The sequence below is a fragment of the Zingiber officinale genome, chromosome 2A (genome assembly GCF_018446385.1).
Source record: "Zingiber officinale cultivar Zhangliang chromosome 2A, Zo_v1.1, whole genome shotgun sequence".
Lineage (NCBI taxonomy): Eukaryota > Viridiplantae > Streptophyta > Magnoliopsida > Zingiberales > Zingiberaceae > Zingiber > Zingiber officinale.
Genome location: NC_055988.1, coordinates 97,455,180 through 97,475,548, shown reverse-complemented (window position 1 = coordinate 97,475,548; position 20,369 = coordinate 97,455,180).

Below are 20,369 nucleotides of genomic sequence, written 5' to 3'. Positions count from 1 at the left end.
GCAACGAACATCAGAGTTCGTCCCAGATTAGGGACGAATTTCTATGTTCGTTGCAAAATTTAATTTTTTTCAAAAATCAAAATAAATGTGTATAAAATGCGGAAGGTGGACCTACAGAGCTCGGAATCGTACGAAACAAGTTCTTATGGGTTCGTATCGATCTCCCGATCACAATAATGACCTCAAACATTTTTTTCACACAATATATTTAGGTGAGTGATTTTTTGATATCAAAATCATCTAACCATTTTCAAACTCTAACTCTTTTTAAGTCAAGTCTTAAGGCTTATAGACTCCGTCCAATTATTATTACGATTAAAAATTTTTATAAAATGTATGAGGTCATCATTGTGATCGGGGGATCGATACAAATCCATAGAAACTTGTTTCGTACGATTCTGAGCTCTGTAGGTCCACCTTCCGCATTTTATATGCATTTATTTTGATTTTTGAAAAAATTAAATTTTGCAACGAACCTAGAAATTCGTCCCTAATCTGGGACGAACTCTGAAGTTCGTCGCAAAATTTAGGGACGAAATTTCAAATTCGTCCCTAATTGTTTTTTTTAGGAAATGGGAAGATGACCCTAGAGAGCTCAGAATGACACGAAACAAGTTTCTATGAGCTCGTATCGATTTCCTGATCTTGTTTGTAGGGTCAAACATAATTTTATACAAATACAATGATGTTTATAAATTTTTGGAACAAGAATTAAATATTTATTACTCGTTCGGGGTAAAAAATTTATAAATGTCAGTGTATTTGTATAAAAATATGTTTGACCCTACTAATAAGATCAAGAGATCGATACGAGCCCATAGAAACTTGTTTCGTGTCATTCCGAGCTCTCTAAGGTTATTTTCCAATTTTTAAAAGTCTAACCTTAAAAAAAACAATTAGGGACGAATTTGAAATTTCGTCCCTAAATTTTGCGACGAACATCAGAGTTCGTCCCAGATTAGGGACGAATTTCTAAGTTCGTTGCAAATTTTAATTTTTTCAAAAATCAAAATAAATGCGTATAAAATACGGAAGGTGGACCTACAGATCTCGGAATTGCACGAAACAAGTTCCTATGAGTTCGTATCGATCTCCCGATCACAATAACATTCTCAGACATTTTTTTCACACAATCTATTTAGATGAGTGATTTTTGGATATCAAAATCACCTAACCATTTTCAAACTCTAACTCTTTTTAAGTCAAGTCTTAAGGCTTATAGACTCCGTCCAATTATTATTACGATTAAAAATTTTTATAAAATGTTTGATGTCATCATTGTGTTCAGGAGATTGATACGAATCCATAGGAACTTATTTCGTGCGATTCCGAGTTCTGTAGGTCCACCTTCCACATTTTATAAGCATTTATTTTGATTTTTGAAAAAATTAAATTTTGCAACGAACTTAGAAATTCGTCCCTAATCTGGGACGAACTCTGAAGTTCGTCGCAAAATTTAGGGACAAAATTTCAAATTCGTCCCTAATTGTTTTTTTAATGTTAGACTTTTAAAAATTAGAAGATGAACCTAGAGAGCTCGGAATGACACGAAACAAGTTTCTATGAGTTCGTATCGATCTCCTGATCTTATTAGTAGGGTCAAATATATTTTTATACAAATACACTGATGTTTATAAATTTTTTACCCCGAACGAGTAATAAATATTTAATTCTTGTTCCAAAAATTTATAAACGTCAGTGTATTTGTATAAATTTATGTTTGACCCTACTAACAAGACCAGGAGATCGATATGAGCTTATAGAAACTTGTTTCATGTTATTCCGAGTTCTCTAGGGTCATCTTCCAATTTTTAAAAGTCTAAACTTAAAAAAAAATAATTAGGGACGAATTTGAAATTTTGTCCCTAAATTGCGACAAATTTGGCGACGAATATATATTCGTTGGCAATTAGCAACCAATCCAAAGATTTGTCACAAAATTGCATAAATTTTCCAACGAAATTTATATTTCGACGCTGATTAGCAACGAATTCTGCGACGAAAATATATTTGTTGCTAATAACCAACGAATTTATTTCGTTGCTATTTTAGTTGCTAATTAGCGACAAATTTGGTTTTCGTTGCAAAATCTGTTGCAAATTTGCAACAAATATTATTCGTTGCAAATATTCGTCCCTAAATTACAGTTTTTTTGTAGTGCCTTATGCTTCATCCATAGAATTTATCATGTACGCCATGATATGTACTCGTCCTGATGTCTCGTATGCTTTGAGCATGACGAGCAGATACCAGTCAGATCCTGGTGAAAGTCACTGGATAATGGTCAAGAATATTCTTAAGTACTTGAGAAGGACTAAAGAATATTTCTTGATATATGGAGGCGATGACGAGCTAGCTGTAAAGCGTTACAGTAATGCTAGCTTCTAAACTGACCAGGATGATTATCGATCGCAGTCTGGGTTCGTGTTTTGCATAAATAGTGGTACTGTGAATTGGAAGAGTTCGAAGCAGGACACAGTCGTTGATTCTACAACAGAGGCCGAGTATATTGCTGCATCAGAAGCAGCAAAGGAGGCATTTTAGATCCGCAAGTTTATTACTGAGCTTGGGGTGGTTCCTAGCATAGCCGATCCGATAGAGCTCTATTGTGACAACAATGGAGCAATTGCACAGGCTAAGGAACCTCGCTCACACCAACGGACCAAACACATACTACGGCGCTTCCATCTCATTCGAGAGATCATCGATAGATGAGATGTGAAGATTTGCAGAGTACCCACAGAGGCTAACATCGCTGATCCCTTGACCAAAGCTTTGACACAAAGAAAGCATGATGGTCACACTAGGTCATTGGGCCTTAGAGCCTACATTGATTGGCACTAGTGCTAGTGGGAGATTATTGTATGGACTCATTATATCATATTCCTGTTGGTGCGGGAAGCATCCGACGATCGAACCTGAGTTTTGATAATGGCAAAAGATTCAAAGTTAAGGGTTGGTGTAATCTAACATGGTTGAATGAGTATTTCAGGAAAGTCCTAGCTGCGGTTAGGCAAAGGGAAAAATCCTAGGGGGTGGTAACCCTAGGTCATAGGGGGTGGTAACCCTATGCGGAAAGTCTTGGCAGGTCGATGGCTTCAGGCAAAAGTCCTAGGGGGTAGTAACCCTAGGTGGAAAGTCCTGGTGTCGCGAACCAGGTGAAAGTCTGGACTAGCCGGGAAGCGGATGTCTAGCAGAAAGTCCGGAAGCATCGAGTGTCTTGAGAGAAAGTCCATCGATCCGGAGGATCGACCGCAGTAAATCTCCGAGTGGAGTAGGTGAGGACGCTTCCCGTAGAGGAACAAGAGGCGTCGACTCTAGGATTTCCGTTGGAAACCAGTCACTTTGACGATCAAGACACAATTCTTCTTACGATGTTTTGTCTTATTCTAACACTGTCTTGCAGGGATTTTGCTCGGACTAACCTTTGTTTGCGGTGAGGAACCCGCTGAAAAAGTCCGCGCCGGATGGATCCGGCGCTGAGGTCCGGCGCCTGAACAGGTCCGCGCCGACCAAAGTTTATCCTCGCGAAGTTGACACGTGGAGCATCCCGTTGGTTGGTCACGTCACACCGTGCGCCCGAAGGGATCCAGGCGCCCGAAACCTCATATAAAAGAAGGGTCGAGGTGCAGCAACGAAAACAACGACAATCTAAGTAATCTCCCTGCGACAAGCTACTAACGACTCGATCCAGAAAGTGCTGCAACGACACCCCGACAACCCGGAGCTTCGATTTAGTCTTTTGTTGTCGGTATAATCTGTTTACTGTTTTAAATTGTAGTTAATCTGTAATAGTTTTATCGTGCTTATAGTTGTTGCCCACGGAAAGCGATCAAGGATCGCGGGCCTTCGAGTAGGAGTCGCTTTAGGCTCCGAACGAAGTAAATCTTCCTGTCTCTCTGTGTTTGTTATTTCTTTATTCCGCTGCGCTTTTACTCGTTTGTTTTACGAATAGAAAGAAATAGCCACGAACGCTATTCACCCCCCCCCTCTAGCGTGGTCTCGATCCAACAATTGGTATCAGAGCGGGGTCGTTTTGAATTGGTGCAACCACCTTTCAAAACAAATTTTTCTTTCGATTTTATATTTTTCGGAGTCAATTAGAATTTATCCTTAAAGCTTTATTCTAATTCTTTTATCGAATCGGCTTTTGCCCGAAGTTGGTGCAACACCACTCGAGCTCGTTATTACTACTATTCTTTATTCCCGCACTACTAATCCAAGACGTAGTCTTGGAACATATATTTTTGTTGTTTTTGTTGCATATTACAAATGGCTCAACAAGAGGGGGTCAGTACTGTTCGTCCCCCACTATTCTCCGGAGATGATTTCGGTTATTGGAAGGGAAGAATGGAGACGTATCTGAAGATTCAGTTTGAAACATGGATGATCATTAAGACGGGACTTCAGCTACCTTCCGATGACGACGACAATCCAACCCCCTGCGAGAAGTGGGACGCCTCTCTAATAAAAAAGGTGGAAGCCGACGCCAAAGCTACCTGCACCCTCCAGTGCGGCCTTACCAAAGAAGAACTCAACAGAGTCGGCCCGTTCTCTTCCGCAAAGGAGCTCTGGGAAAAGCTAGTCGAACTCCACGAAGGCACTAACGACACCAAGGTAAGTAAAAGAGATCTTTTACTTAATAAATTATATAATCTAAAGATGCAGGAAGGCGAGACGGCAAGTTCTCTACATGCGAGAATCCAAGACATCCTCAATTCTCTTCACGGAATCGGACAGAAGATAGAGAATCGGGACGTCATAAGGTATGTTTTAAACTCATTTCCAAGGAACACATTGTGGGCATCAATGGTAGATGCCTACAAAGTTTCCAAGGACTTGTATTCAATAAAATTAAATGAATTATTTTGTGAATTTGAACTTCATGAGCAGACTAATGCACAGCCAACCGAGAAAGGTATTGCGTTGGTTGCAGGTACAAGTCGAACACGGGAACCGAGATCACGACGAAGAACGGAACCGGAGTCGGAGGTTGAACCAGACTCAGACGATGAAGACATTGAAATTACAACCGAGCTGGTAAACCTCGTGAAGAAGCTCTACAAAACGAAGGGCTTCAACAAAAGAGATCTAAAAAAGGCAGTAAAAATGAAGGAAGGTTCACAGAACTCAAAGATGAAGTTTGAAGTTACATGCTACGGCTGCAACCAAAAAGGGCACATCAAATTCAACTGCCCTAACCTGAAGGAAGTCAAAAAGCAAAGAAGGAAAAAGGTCCTTAAGGCAACATGGGACGAATCTTCATCGGAGGACGACGACGACGAGCTCGAATGCAGTCTACTCGCATTAATGGTCCGGGACCAAATCGTCGAATCCGGAAGCGAGAGCGAGTCCGAGGCGGAGTCCGAGCAAAGCCACGGATCCGTATCCATTTCCGAAGGACCAGACCCCGCTGTAAGTATCTCCCGGTTAAACATTTTAGTTAGCTATTTATTACGCAAATTAGCTAAGTCAAACCTGAAAGTTAAGTCACTTCTAAAGGAAGTATCTGTCCTTAAAGAAGTGGCTGACACTAAAACCTTACCTGACCAGAGTCAGACTGAATTTCCAACTCAAGTTCATAAACTTGAGGAAGAAAATTCAAGTCTAAAAAATCAGGTTAAAGATTTAAAAACTACTTTAGAACGGTTTTCTTTGGGCTCCAAGAACTTGGACTTAATTCTTGGGACACAAAGGGCCATTTACAATAGAACTGGGCTAGGATATAAAAGTAAATATAAATCTTACTTATCCTTAATAAACAAACAAAGTAGTAACACAGCCCAAGCATGGGTCCCCAATTCCAAATTGATCAATCAAGTTGGACTTGGTCAATACTGGGTCTCGAAGGATCAAATACATTACCTCGATAGACCATATCGAGGCCGTGATCCAGAGGGAGCAAAGAGAAAAACGATAATTCGAAATTAAACTATAAATTCAAAAATTCAATTCAAAATTCGAAATTAAATTATAAATTCAAAAATAAAAATTCGAAATTAAATTATAAATTCAAAAATAAAAATTCGAAATTAAATTATAAATTCAAAAATTCAATTCAAAATTCGAAATTAAATTATAAATTCAAAAATTAAAAATTCGAAATTAAATTATAAATTCAAAAATTCAATTCAAAATTTGAAATTAAATTATAAATTCAAAAATTAAAATTCGAAATTAAATTATAAATTCAAAAATTCAATTCAAAATTCGAAATTAAATTATAAATTCAAAAATTAAAAATTCGAAATTAAATTATAAATTCAAAAATTAAAAATTCGAAATTAAATTATAAATTCAAAAATTAAAATTCGAAATTAAATTATAAATTCAAAAATTCAATTCAAAATTCGAAATTAAATTATTAATTCAAAAATTAAATTCAAAATTCAAAATTAAATTATAAATTCAAAAATGAAATTCAAAATTCGAAATTAAATTATAAATTCAAAAATTAAATTCAAAATTCGAAATTAAATTATAAATTCAAAATTCGAAATTAAACTATAAATTCAAAAATTCAATTCAAAATTTGAAATTAAATTATAAATTCAAAAATTCAATTCAAAATTCGAAATTAAATTATAAATTAAAAAATTAAATTCAAAAAATTAAATTATAAATTCAAAAATTAAATTATTAATTCAAAAATGAAATTCAAAATTCGAAATTCAAATTCAAAATTCAAAATTTAAATTCAAAAATTAAATTCAAAAATTAAATGAAATTCAAAATTCGAAATTAAGTAATTAAATCAAATTAAAAGGAAGGCTCCAGATTATCTGGCACCTCCGAACTTAATATACCCGATAAGGGTAACCAAGAGTAGACCACCCGGCAGGGTAATTAAGGTTAGGTAAAATGTGCTAGGTTTAACTTGACCCACAGTACTGGTGAAATTTTTTGGATGATAGTACGTTAGGGAAGCTTGGGCATCGCATGTCTAGGAAGATATGGCTTCGACCTGGTGCATTTGGCCAAGTGGAACTGACCGAAGCTACCCTTAAATGGATCCTAACTAGTTAGACCAAGGATTAGTATTAAGTTCAGTGGGTAGGACTATTTGGAAAACCTCGAAGGCATGGTTACTTTAATGAGCTCCTTGTGACTCACCATAGCCCAGAAGTTTATCCAAAGAATGCTTACTTGTTGAACCCAAAGCTAAACCTGAATCTAACACAAAGTTAAGCCAGACCCTTAAATTCAACAATAAATCATCTCACATCAATTATAGGATTCCCTGATTGACAATTTAGATCAGGTGAGATGACTAAGCAAACTAAATTTTAAATCTTACTTAAAGTTAAGTTAAACATCCTTCAAAATCAAATTAATTCAAATATCTCCAACCTAAACAGTGCTAATCAAGTTAAATTAATAATAATAATAAATAAATAAAAAAACTTTAAACACTTTTCTAAACAATTGCAACAATATGACCAATTATTGTTAACTTAGCCTGGATAAGATAAAATTCTAAGGAGTCCACTTCAGTCAAACTATCTTTTTATCCATTAACAAGAAACCAATTCATTCACTTTATGTGTAGGAGTTGGATCAATGGATATTGGATAGTGGATGCTCCAGACATATGACTGGAGATAAATTGAAGTTTTCAAAGCTCAAACTAAAAAATTTAGGATCAGTTGCATTCGGCAACAATGGTCAACTTAAAGTAATCGGAAGAGGTAATATCGAACTCAGCTCCGATTTTATTATTAGAAAAGTTCTGTTAGTTGAAAATTTCAATTTCAACTTACTAAGTATAAGCCAATTGTGTGATAGCGGATACTTAGTCACTTTTGACAAAGCTAGATGTTTAGTCAAAAATATTGAAAATCCTGAAATCACACTTAAGGGACTTAGGAAAAATAATATGTACTCAATCAATCTACCCACATCCTCAATAAAGTGTTTAATAACACAGGAAGAGGAAACTGACTTGTGGCACAGAAGACTGGGTCACACTCACACTAGACTCATTTCAAAAATGAGTCATAATGGTCTAGTTAGAGGTTTGCCCAAAATAAAATTCATTGAAAACTCAATCTGTAATGCTTGTCAACAAGGAAAACAAACTAAGTCAACACACAAATCAACAAATCTAGAAAGAACCAACTCGTTACTTGAGCTCCTTCACCTTGACCTATTTGATTCACATGGAGCCAAGTCACTAAGCAAGAACCAGTATTGCTTAGTAATAATTGATGACTACTCTAGGTTTACATGGGTAAGATTCCTAAAACAAAGATGAAACCTATGAAATTTAATATATGCAAACTAATAGAAAATCAAAAAGATACTAAAATTAAAAGAATAAGAAGTGATCACGGGGGAGAATTTGAAAATCATAGATTTACTCAATTTTGTAAAGTAAATGGATACCTACATGAATTTTCATGTCCTAGAACCCCTCAGCAAAATGGTCTAGTGGAACGTAAAAATAGAACACTACAAGAAGCCGCTAGAACTATGTTAAATGAATATAATTTAAATCACCAATTTTGGGCTGAAGCAATAAATACTGCAAATCATATTCAAAACAGAATTTTAATCAACAAATTTCACAAGAAAACCCCTTATGAACTATATTATCATAAAATTCCTAACTTAAACTATTTAAAAATATTTGGGTGTAAAGTTCACATTTTAAATACTAAAGATTATTTAGGAAAATTCACACCCAAATCTAACCCAGGAATATTTTTAGGATACTCCTCAAATAGTAGAGCCTATAGAGTCTACAATCAAAACACCCTAAAAGTTGAAGAAACAACTAATATAATATTTGATGAAGAAAATAATCTACCAAATATAAATGTGAATGTTGAACCAAGAAATATAGAAGATGATGAAATTCAACCAAACCTTAATAAACCAGAGGAACCAGCCCCTGACCCAATTATAAGACCAACTAGGGCCAGTACTTCTCATCCACCTGACCAAATTTTGGGTGATCCAAACCTAGGAGTCAGAACTAGATCTTCCTATAGAATCCATAGTCAGATTGCCCTAATTTCTAAAATCGAACCTAAAACAATAGAAGAAGCACTACCCGACCCGGACTGGATCATAGCTATGCAGGAGGAATTAGCCCAATTTGAAAGAAACCAAGTCTGGGACCTTGTACCTAAACCCATAGATAAATCAATAATAGACACCAAATGGGTGTTTAGAAATAAGTTGGATGATCAGGGTGATATCATAAGAAACAAAGCCAGACTAGTAGCCAAAGGGTTTAGTCAAGTTGAAGGATTAGACTATGATGAAACCTATGCACCGGTAGCTAGACTCGAATCCATTCGAATGCTATTAGCCTATGCAGCAAATAAAGGGTTTAAATTATACCAAATGGATGTTAAGTCAGCCTTTTTAAATGGTTTCATCAAAGAAGAGGTCTATGTAAGCCAACCCCCAGGATTTGAAGACTTAAACAATCCTACTCACGTATTTAAGTTAAAAAAGCCTTGTATGGACTTAAACAAGCCCCTAGGGCATGGTATGAACGGTTGTCCAATCACTTAATTTCCAAAGGCTTCAACCAAGGTCAAATAGATCCAACTCTATTCGTAAAAACTGTAGAAAAAGACATCTTCATAGCCCAAATCTATGTTGATGATATAATTTTTGGATCTACTAACTCTAAATTTCTAAAAGAATTTGTTAAATTAATGGAAAGTGAATTTGAAATGAGTATGGTTGGTGAACTTAATTTTTTTCTTAGGCTTACAAATAAAACAAACTAAAGATGGAATTTACATTTATCAAACTAAATATGCTAAGGAGTTAATTAAAAAATTCGGCATGGAAAATTCAAAGATAATAAACACTCCAATGGCAACCAACATCAATATTGACTCTGACCTAGTAGGAAAACCAGTAGACCCAAAATATTATAGAAGTGTAATAGGTAGCTTATTGTACCTAACTACAAGCCGACCTGATATATTGTTTGCTGTAGGTATGTGCGCAAGATACTAATCCTGTGCAAAAGAGTCACACTTAACCTATGTTAAAAGAATACTTAGGTACATTAAAGGTACTCTAAATATAGGACTCTGGTACCCTAGAACTTCCACTCTTGACCTTCATGGCTATTCTGACTCAGATTACGCTGGATGCAAGTTAGATAGAAAAAGCACAAGTGACAGTTGTCAATTTCTAGGGCAATGCCTTGTAAGTTGGTCAAGTAGAAAGCAACATTGTGTTGCTTTATCTACCACTGAAGCTGAATATATAGCCTTAGGTGAATGCGCATCTCAATTGTTATGGATGATGCATACTCTTAAAGACTATCAGCTAGATTATCATAAAACAAAAATTTCAATTGATAATATAAGCTCAATAAATCTAACAAAAAACCCAATTCATCACTCAAGGACTAAACATATAGAGGTGAAGCATCATTTTGTAAGGGATCATGTAGCTAAGGGTGATATTATACTCAACTATGTTGAGTCAAAATCAAACATAGCTGACATTTTCACAAAACCCTTACCTGAACTTGAGTTCAGCTCACTTAGAAGACAAATAGGTATGTGTTGGGTAGAATAGATACTATAACTTTATATTCTTTACTTGTTTTTTTTAACTTCTAGACAAAATTGATTTTCCAAAATCCCCACTTTGCTAGACTTTCAAAAGTTGGATTTAGCCTAGGATTTACCCTTAGAAAACATGTTCCCCCAGGACTCAGCCAGAGCATCTCACAAACACCTAGGTTTACCTTGATTGTGTTTGTAAAACATAGAACGGTGTGAGATGCATAGGTACAGCCTGGACTCAAGAATGCTTATTTTCGTGCATCAATATGAGTCCGGGCATTAAATACATAATTAACAGTAATCAAATCAAGTCTTCCAGCCTTAGTCAAATCTAACTGGATCAATTGACTTGACTTGACTAACCAGGTGAACACTGTTGCCCTCTAGGCAATCAGCAAGTAGCTAAATGGTTAGACAGTTGGTGGAGGCAATATTAAAGTTTAAGCATGTTTGTACTTAAGGGCTCTGATACCTGATCAAAACCAAATCTTGACTCATGCTTGGACTTTAGAACACCGAAACCTTACTAAAACTAAATTAAGGTTATCTCTTCTCCTTTGCCTTAAGTATTCCTGAAATTTATCTCAAAAACATTCCTTAAGCAGTTTTATCAAAATTTTCTCCAAACTTAACTTTCAAATATCTTCTTCTTTGGAAATTTTTTTAAACCCTTTTGAAAATTCATTAAGTTGTTAAAGATTTAAAAATTATTTTTCCTTGCAAATTTATTTGAAAATCTCTGAAGTTGAAACTTGTATTTTGAAATTTTTCTATGAATATTTTGGAAACCAATGTTTTTCTATAGACTCCATAGACTCAAAAAGAGCTCATGTTTTTCGATGTCTATTCAAACAAAATAAATTCTAAGGTGTTGTCCTTCACTTTCCTTGCCTAAGTTAAAATGTTTTTAATTCTGTCTTGAAAAATTAAGTTTTTCAAAACTAGCTCATTTTTGATATATGGCAAAGGGGGAGAATAGAGAAATTCAAAGTAGAGAAACTCAAAAGAAAAAGGAAACCCTGTATTAAGGGGGAGCTTCACAAAAAGTTTACAAAAAGTTTAAGTGTTAGCTTAAGTTAGGCGTTCATTTGAATTTATATACTTAAGCTTGCTTAACATACTTATGCATTTGTTTTTTTACTTAACTTTGAATTTGGGTTGCCATAATAAAAAAGGGGGAGATTGTTGGTGCGGGAAGCATCCGACGATCGAACCTGAGTTTTGATAATGGCAAAAGATTCAAAGTTAAGGGTTGGTGTAATCTAACATGGTTGAATGAGTATTTCAGGAAAGTCCTAGCTGCGGTTAGGCAAAGGGAAAAACCCTAGGGGGTGGTAACCCTAGGTCATAGGGGGTGGTAACCCTATGCGGAAAGTCTTGGCAGGTCGATGGCTTCAGGCAAAAGTCCTAGGGGGTGGTAACCCTAGGTGGAAAGTCCTGGTGTCGCGAACCAGGTGAAAGTCTGGACTAGCCAGGAAGCGGATGTCCAGCAGAAAGTCCGGAAGCATCGAGTGCTGAGCAAAAGTCCAGTCGATCTGGAGGATCGACTGGCAACAGGTAAATCTCCTGAGTGGAGTAGGTGAGGACGCGTTCCCCGTAGAGGGAACAGTAGGCGTCGGGTCGACCTAGGATTTCCGGTTGGAAATCCGAAGTCAGACTCGGACAGTCCGAAGACTGTCAATTCTTCTTTACGATGTTTTGTCTTATTCTAACACTGTCTTGCAGGGGATTTTGCTCGGACTAACCTTTGTTTGCAGGTGAGGAACCTGCTGGAAAAAGGCTGTCCGGGCGCCCGGGATGGATCCGGGCGCCCGGAGGTCCGGGCGCCCGGAACAGGTCCGGGCGCCCGGGACCAAAGTTTATCCCCTGCGCGAAGTTGACACGTGGAGCATCCTGGTTGGTTGGCCACGTCACACTCCAGGCGCCCGGAAGGGATCCAGGCGCCCGGAACCTCATATAAAAGAAGGGTCGAGGTGCAGCACCAAGTACAACGACAATCTAAGTAATCTCCCTGCGACAAGCTGCTAACGACTCGATCCAGAAAGTGCTGCAACGACACCCCGACAACCCGGAGCTTCGATTTAGTCTTTTGTTGTCGGTATAATCTGTTTACTGTTTTAAATTGTAGTTAATCTATAATATTTTTATCGTGCTTATAGTTATTGCCCACGGAAAGCGATCAAGGATCGCGGGCCTTCGAGTAGGAGTCGCTTTAGGCTCCGAACGAAGTAAATCTTCCTATCTCTCTGTGTTTGTTATTTCTTTATTCCGCTGCGCTTTTACTCGTTTATTTTACAAATCGAAAGAAATAGCCACGAACGCTATTCACCCCCCCTCTAGCGTGGTCTCGATCCAACAATTCCTATATATATAAAGGTTTTTGTTTTGGTTATTATACTTACTTGTATTGGTGCTAAATAACTAAGTATAATAACGTCCTTGAGTAGAAGGTTCTTACCTATATCAATCGATAGTGAGATGATATAGGGAACACTACTCTTAATAATTCCTAGTCAAGTATTAACATTCAGGGACAATGTTAATGCGATGAGACTAGCATGTAGGTCAACTCGATGACTTGATCTCACAAGTCATGGATATAGAGATATCAAGTTGACACATGAGTATGCATTGGAGAATGTATACTGAATGACCCGCCATGAGAAAGTATCATGGATCGTTATATGAGTGTCATATACTTTCTCATGTGGCTATTAGTATGACTACTAGTCCTTGGAACTGAAGTCACCATGGTTCCCTACATAAGGAGTTGCATACTTTGACTTCGTCAAACGTCGCCCGTAACTGGGTGGACTATAAAGGCGATTACTGGGTATGTAACAAATTATGCGGAGGGATGTGAGTGATATAGATGGGATCTATCCCTCCTATATGACGGGAGTGACATCATTATTCTTGATAGAGTGATACCACTAAGTGCCTGGCCATGCCCAAATGAGTCAATATGAGATATTGAGCTCATTTGATTATAGTGAGTATACTTGGAGTTCAAGATTTAGATTGATTAGAGGATGACACGGTCTATGCCTCACATTGATCAATCTAGGTGTCAAGGATAGAAGGACACTTGTCATATATTGTGAAGAGTCATAATTAGTAGTCACAAGGTGATATTGGATCTCAACATTCTTGTAACTTGGGTAGTAATGATGTGTTGTTAGATACCGCTCATTACTTATGCTTCTAAATGGGTTTAGGAGCATTGCCAACGTTACAAGAACCTATAGGGCCACACACAAAGGGTAATTAGATGGAGATTAGGTTCATTTGATGAACTAAGAGGATTAGGTTCATGTGATGAACTTAATTGGGTTAAGAGTAATCCAAATTATATTAATTGAGTAAGACTTGATTGAGTTAGACTTGAGTTAGACCCAAGTGAGGCTAGACTTGAGTTAGACTCAAGTGAGGCTTAATGATGATATTTATTGAATTTTGAATTCAATGATAAATGGAATTCAATTTGAATTTTAGATTTAAATTTCGAATGAGTTTCAAAATGGCCATTTAATGAAGAATGAATATTCATTAAATATTCATTAAGGCTCATTAATGAAGCTCATTAATGGTGTTAATGAGCATTAAGTATTTTCATTAGATGAAAATACTTAAGCCATTTTTTACTCTTATTTTATAATCGATCATTATTATTCCTCCTTACTTCTTCTTCTCTCCCTCTCCTCCTCCTTGGCCGAAACCCTCAAAGAGTGCTAGCACACTCTAAGGTTTCCTCTCCACCTAATTGTTCGTGTGGATACACATAGAGGGGTGTTCACTTGACACCCTTGAGATCTGACATCTTCTTGGTCGAGCGGGATAAGCGAAGGGCTTCGCATCAAAGGTATAAACTCCTAAACATGTAGATCTAAAGTAGATCTAGGATTAGAAAACACGTACATGAAAAATTTAATATTCGCACGGATCCAGTGGCATGGGATTTCGGGGTTTTCGCAATGCAAAAAGTGATTTTTGCGGCCCGAAAATCCCAACACCAGACCCTTCGGACGTACGGAATAAAGTTAAATCCTCATAAGTGTCTGTTTGGTGCTAAAAGCGGGCGCTTCCTGGGGTATATCGTCACCGAATGGGGAATTGAGGCAAACCTCAGCAAGAGAAAAGCACTCCAAGATATGGCACCACCAAGAAGCTTGAAGGAAGCGCAACTCCTTACCGGGCGGATAACAGTATTATCACGATTCGTCTCCAAGTCGTCCTATCGGAGCTTTCACTTCTTCAAAATTCTGTGCCGAGCCACCAAGTTTCAGTGGGATGAGGAGTGTGACTGCGTTTTCGAGGAACTCAAAGTATATCTGAACTCACTACCTATACTAGCTAAGCCTACTACCGGTGAACCACTCCGGATTTATTTGTCTTCAACCGAACATGATGTTGGTTCGACGTTGGTTCGACAGAACGGCGAAGAACAGCCAGTGTACTTATTGAGTCATATATTAAAGGATGCTGAATCTCGCTACACCGGTCTTGAGAAGCTAGCATTTGCATTGGTACTCGCCGCTCGGAGGCTTCGTCTGTATTTCCTTGCTCACATTATCGTGGTGATGACCAACAACCCTCTGGGAAGAGTCCTACTTAACCCAGAGGCATCCGGCTGACTGATCAAATGGACAACGGAACTCAACGTGTTTGATATCCAATATCATCCCCGAACGACCATCAAAACGCAGGCCTTAGCCGACTTTGTCACGGAGGTGCAAAACCCTGAGCCCGACTCAGTATGGAAAATATATGTGGATGGGTCGTCCACACGGTAAGGTAGTGGGATCGGCATACTGCTTATCTCCCCACAAGTAGAGCGGGTATAGTTGTCCGTTTGGCTAGAGTACCGGGCAACTAACAATGAAGCTGAGTACGAGGCTCTTATAGCCGACTTACAAGCCACTCGACATGTCGGTGCCAACAAGGTTCTTATTGTTAGGGTCGAAATGTAGCTAGAGGGGGGGGGGGGGTGAATAGCTCATCGCAATCATCGTGCTCGTCGTTGCTCGCTTCTTAGGATGATGTGCAGCGGAAATACAAGAAACGCAAACAACAACGCTAGCTCTAGGGATTTACTTGGTATCCACCTCAAGAAGAGGTGACTAGTCCAAGGATCCACACACTCACGCACCCTCCACTATAAAAACACTCCTTCTCGGTAACTACCGAAGGCGGAGAAGCCTTACAACCTCACAATACAACAATGAGAAAGAAAGAAGCAAAATACAAATGAATCTTACAAAATTACAATGAACACCTTAGCTTCTTCTTCTTCTTGTTGCAACTCACCTCTTGACTTGGATGAGCCTCCAAGAACCTTCAAGAACTGGCGGTGAGGAAGAAAAGATCGCTGTGGAGAGCTGCTGTGATCGCCCATGGAGAAGAGATAAAGAAGTCGAGAGATCTGCCCACGAAAGCGCATGCCAACGTCTTTATCCAGCACCAACGGTCGAATCCCAGTCAATTAGATTGCTTCCAATCGATTGGGGAGGCTTTGGATCAATCGACCGATCGATCCAGAGTACCTCTGTGCTTCTGAGAATTGTCTGGATTGATCGGCTGATCGATCTAGGGCTTATTGCGCAAAATCGCAGCCCCCAATCGATTAGCCGATCGATTGGAGGCTCCCAATCGATCGGCCGATCGATTGGGAGGCATTCTGTGCAATCGGCAATTCTCCCCAATCAATCGGCTGATCGATTGGGGAAACCTTTGTCGTGAGGACTCACCCAATCGATCAACCGATCGATTGGGCATTAGCCAATCGATCGGTTGATCGATCCAGCTCCTTGTTTTTGCCCAAAACCAAGTCCAAAGTCTCCTAAACCAACATCAGGTCAACCATGGCCTGTTGGTACATCATGCCTAGCATCCAACTACCCTTGACCTGTTAGGACTCTCTCACCTAGTGTTCGGTCAATCCATTTGACCACTTGGACTTTTCTCCTCGTGCCAAGTGTCCGGTCCTCCATGACCCACTTGGACTTTCACCAGATGTTTGGTCAACCTTGACCCATCTGAATTTCCTTGTGTCTGGCTTCACTCACCAGGACTTCCCTTCTGCCTAGCTTCACTCACTAGGACTTTTCATCTGCCTGGCTTCACTCACCAGGACTTTCTTCTGCCTAACTTCACTCACTAGGTCTTTTCATCTGCCTGGCTTTACTCACTAGGTCTTTTCATCTGCCTGGCTTCACTCACCAGGTCTTTCTTCTTCCTAGCTTCACTCACTAGGTCTTTTCATCTGCCTGGTTTCACTCACCAGGACTTTCTTCTGCCTAGCTTCACTCACTAGGTCTTTTCATCTGCCTGGCTTCACTCACCAGGACTTTCTTCTGCCTAGCTTCACTCACTAGGTCTTTTCATCTGCCTGGCTTCACTCACCAGGACTTTCTTCTTCCTAACCTCCCAGTTAGGACTTTCACCTAGCTTCACTCACCAGGATTTTTCAGTCAAATATCCAGTCAACCTTGACCTACTTGACACTCCTTCACAATCTCACCACATGAACAATTGCACCTGTAATCTCCATGTCTTGTCTCCATGTATTGTCAAACATCGAAACCCAAACATCAAGACTCAAGCTTGATCCAAATCAAGCTCAGTCAATCAGGTCAACCTTGACCTAGGGAATATTACACCAACAATCTCCCCCTTTTTGATGTTTGACAATACCACTTTTAAGTTAGGCTAATCCCATAGTCTCAACTCCCTTCATGCCAATATATGAATGATGGTTTCCTTCAATCTCCCCCTTTCCCAGAGGGTAAACTCCCTCTTCAGATAATGAAGGTCTAACTTAACCACACATTCTCCCCCTATTAGCACACATCAAAAACTCTCCCCCTGAAGAGTTACCCAACGTTGTTTACAACTTCACTCGTTGTACATAACATAATAACGAAGGTCCCATATCCTTCATTATTCTTAACGCTTATCCTTGAGCATATACGCTAAAGAAGGTTAACCACCTTCCAAGGTGTATGAAAAATAGATTTTCATGTCCTTAAAGAGTAACTCCCCCTAAAGACATGCACGTAATTTTTGTCATTGCACCAACAATGACTTGGAATCCCTAAGCCTTTAGGAAACCTAAATTTAGAAGTTTTGAGGTTCAAAAATTCAATATTGAAACCAAACCTCAACCTAAACCTCTACTTAGTCTTTCTTAACCAATCCAACCTTGTTCTCATCATGAAAACTCCCCCTAAAGGAATAAAAATATTTTGAGGGGTTAGGAATGGTTACATAGACCAAAAATGCTGAAAATAAGCCTTCCCAGCCAAAATCATCATCCCCAATCGATTGGTGTTGGGTCCCAATCGATTGAACCTACTTGAATTGATCCACTGATCGATTCATCTAGTGTGGATCAATTGATGGATCGATCTAGTGAGCTTCTGTTCGTGAGAAGCTCACTCTCAATCGATCGCCCAATCGATTGAGGGTGATCAATTGAAGGTCTGAAGTTGCTGAAATTCCATTTCAGTCAACTTCAGAAACTCCTAGAAAATTCTACAAAATTCCAAAAATCATGAAAATTCATGTAGATATTATTTAGAATATATATTATCAAGGAAAAATAGTTTTCTATGAAAATACTTTTTATTTTCTAAGATTGACACAAACTTGAAAACTTGTAAAAACTTTAGTGTTTTCTTCTAGTTTGTGTCTAACTTTTCAATGATGATTACTATCAAAAGATAGTCTTCACCAAGGTTTTCCAAAAGCATTTTAAAATCATTTTCAAAACCAATATCCAATCATGTTCTTTGGGCTCAATGCACATGACTTGTACATTAGCTTTCCCAATGATTGGAAAACACATAACTATGTGTTTTGATGAACTTAAAACTCAAAAGAATGCACTCAATCAACATCTTGAGTTTTGTTCATCATCCTAACATCTCACTTGTATCTAATGTGCACTAAAACACATACAAGTCACCTTATGGGTCTTTGTGAGATGTAAACTTTGGTTTTGCCCTAATCTAGGGATCATGCATATCTATCTAGGCATTTTGAGGTTAGGAACTTCCAGCAAGGATGTTACTTGTTAATGAATGTCATTTGTCCTTAGTTTGCAAGGAATTAAAATAATGCATGATGCGTTATGACATACATCAAAGATAAATAATTTTCAAAAGAAAATTTCTTATAATTACATGATGCATGTATGACATGACATGGTATTTTTATATTTTTCATAATAAGACATGAATGCAAGAATAAATATGATGTCATGACATATGATGGGCAAACAAAGCATGATAAATTAGCATAAATGAGATACCTAGATTATCTATCGGAGTATCCTTAACCCTTAGCTAAATTAAAATTTAAAACCTAGATTGCCCACTATTCCCCACGAAAATGTCAAAATTCAATTTTGACATTTCTTTTGATTTTTATAATTTTGTGCCAATTTAAATTAAGCAAATTCCTCAAATTTTTTGGCACAAATTACTCTTTTAAAGAGTAACAAATTAAGTTAAGGCTTAAGTTGCCTTTAATTCCTAAGAACATACCACAATCCCAACTTGGTAGTTCTTATGATTTTCCTAAATGTGCCAATTTAATTTTAAAATCAAATTTCTCACATTATGGCACATCTTACCCTTTCCAAGAGTAACTTAGTTATCCATTTCATTTTCAAAGGTTAATAATAACCTTGAAAATGCTCTCCGAGTGTCAACTTCATCAAAGTTGGGTTAACTACCATTCTAATCAGAGTTGACACTCTCTATCCCATCTAAGGGGTAGAGAAAATGCTCCTAGGAACCCAAAACCTATTGGTACTCCTTGGATGCTTTAGGTACTCACTAGGGATAACCTCCCTAGATACCTTCCTAGTGACCTTGTTAGGCTTCTTAGAAGCCTTGGTCACATTTACTAGGTCAAGTCTAGGGATTTCTTTCCTTGTGACCTTCTTTGTGACTTTCTTGGAATTCTTAGAAGTCTTAGTCACATTTGTTGCAAAGATACTTTTAGGGATAACCTCCTTAGTATTTTTGACTTGACCATTTGACCTAGGGTTGGTTTCATAATTATATGAAACCATATGGTAAGAAGACACATCCTTTTTGATTTTAGGTTTGTATCCCGAACCCCTATGACCCTTGGATGACCCTTGTTGTGCTAAACCTAGGTTTTGCTCACTTTGCCCTTTTAGGATACTTTCCATCCTCTTTAGGGTCTTTTCCATTTTATCAAGCCTTGACCTCAAGACTTGATTTTCTTCCCATAAATCCATAGATTTTGATTTTCCCTTCAATCCTTGACCATTTTTATTTCTAGGCTTATAAATATGGTCCTTAGTGTTATTACCTAAACTTTTACCTACCTTCCTAACCCTAGGTGTGATAGTCCTAGTATGGAGAGCCATATATTTTTCTTTAATACTATCATGCTTCCTATTTTTATAGTAAATAGCATTAAAATGATAAAAATTGGAATTAGCATGCTTTTTACCATTATTTAAAGAGGTAGGCTCAATAAATGATACCTTTCATTTTACCTTGGGGGCTCCCCTTTTACTCAGGCTTCCTCCCTTAGGCTTGACCACTTTCTTCCCCTTGGGACATTGACTTCGATAGTGCCCCTTTTGATTGCAAGAAAAGCACACAATGTGCTCCTTGCTCTTCTTTGTTCCGGGAGCGGTCTCCTTGGGCTTCTCCTTGTCCTTTGGTGCCACTTGACCCTTTTTCTTCGCCAATTTAAGACACTTGCTTTTGTAGTGCCCATGTCCCCTACATTCAAAACATATGATATGATCTTTATTTTTAGATGAAATATTTATACCTTCAC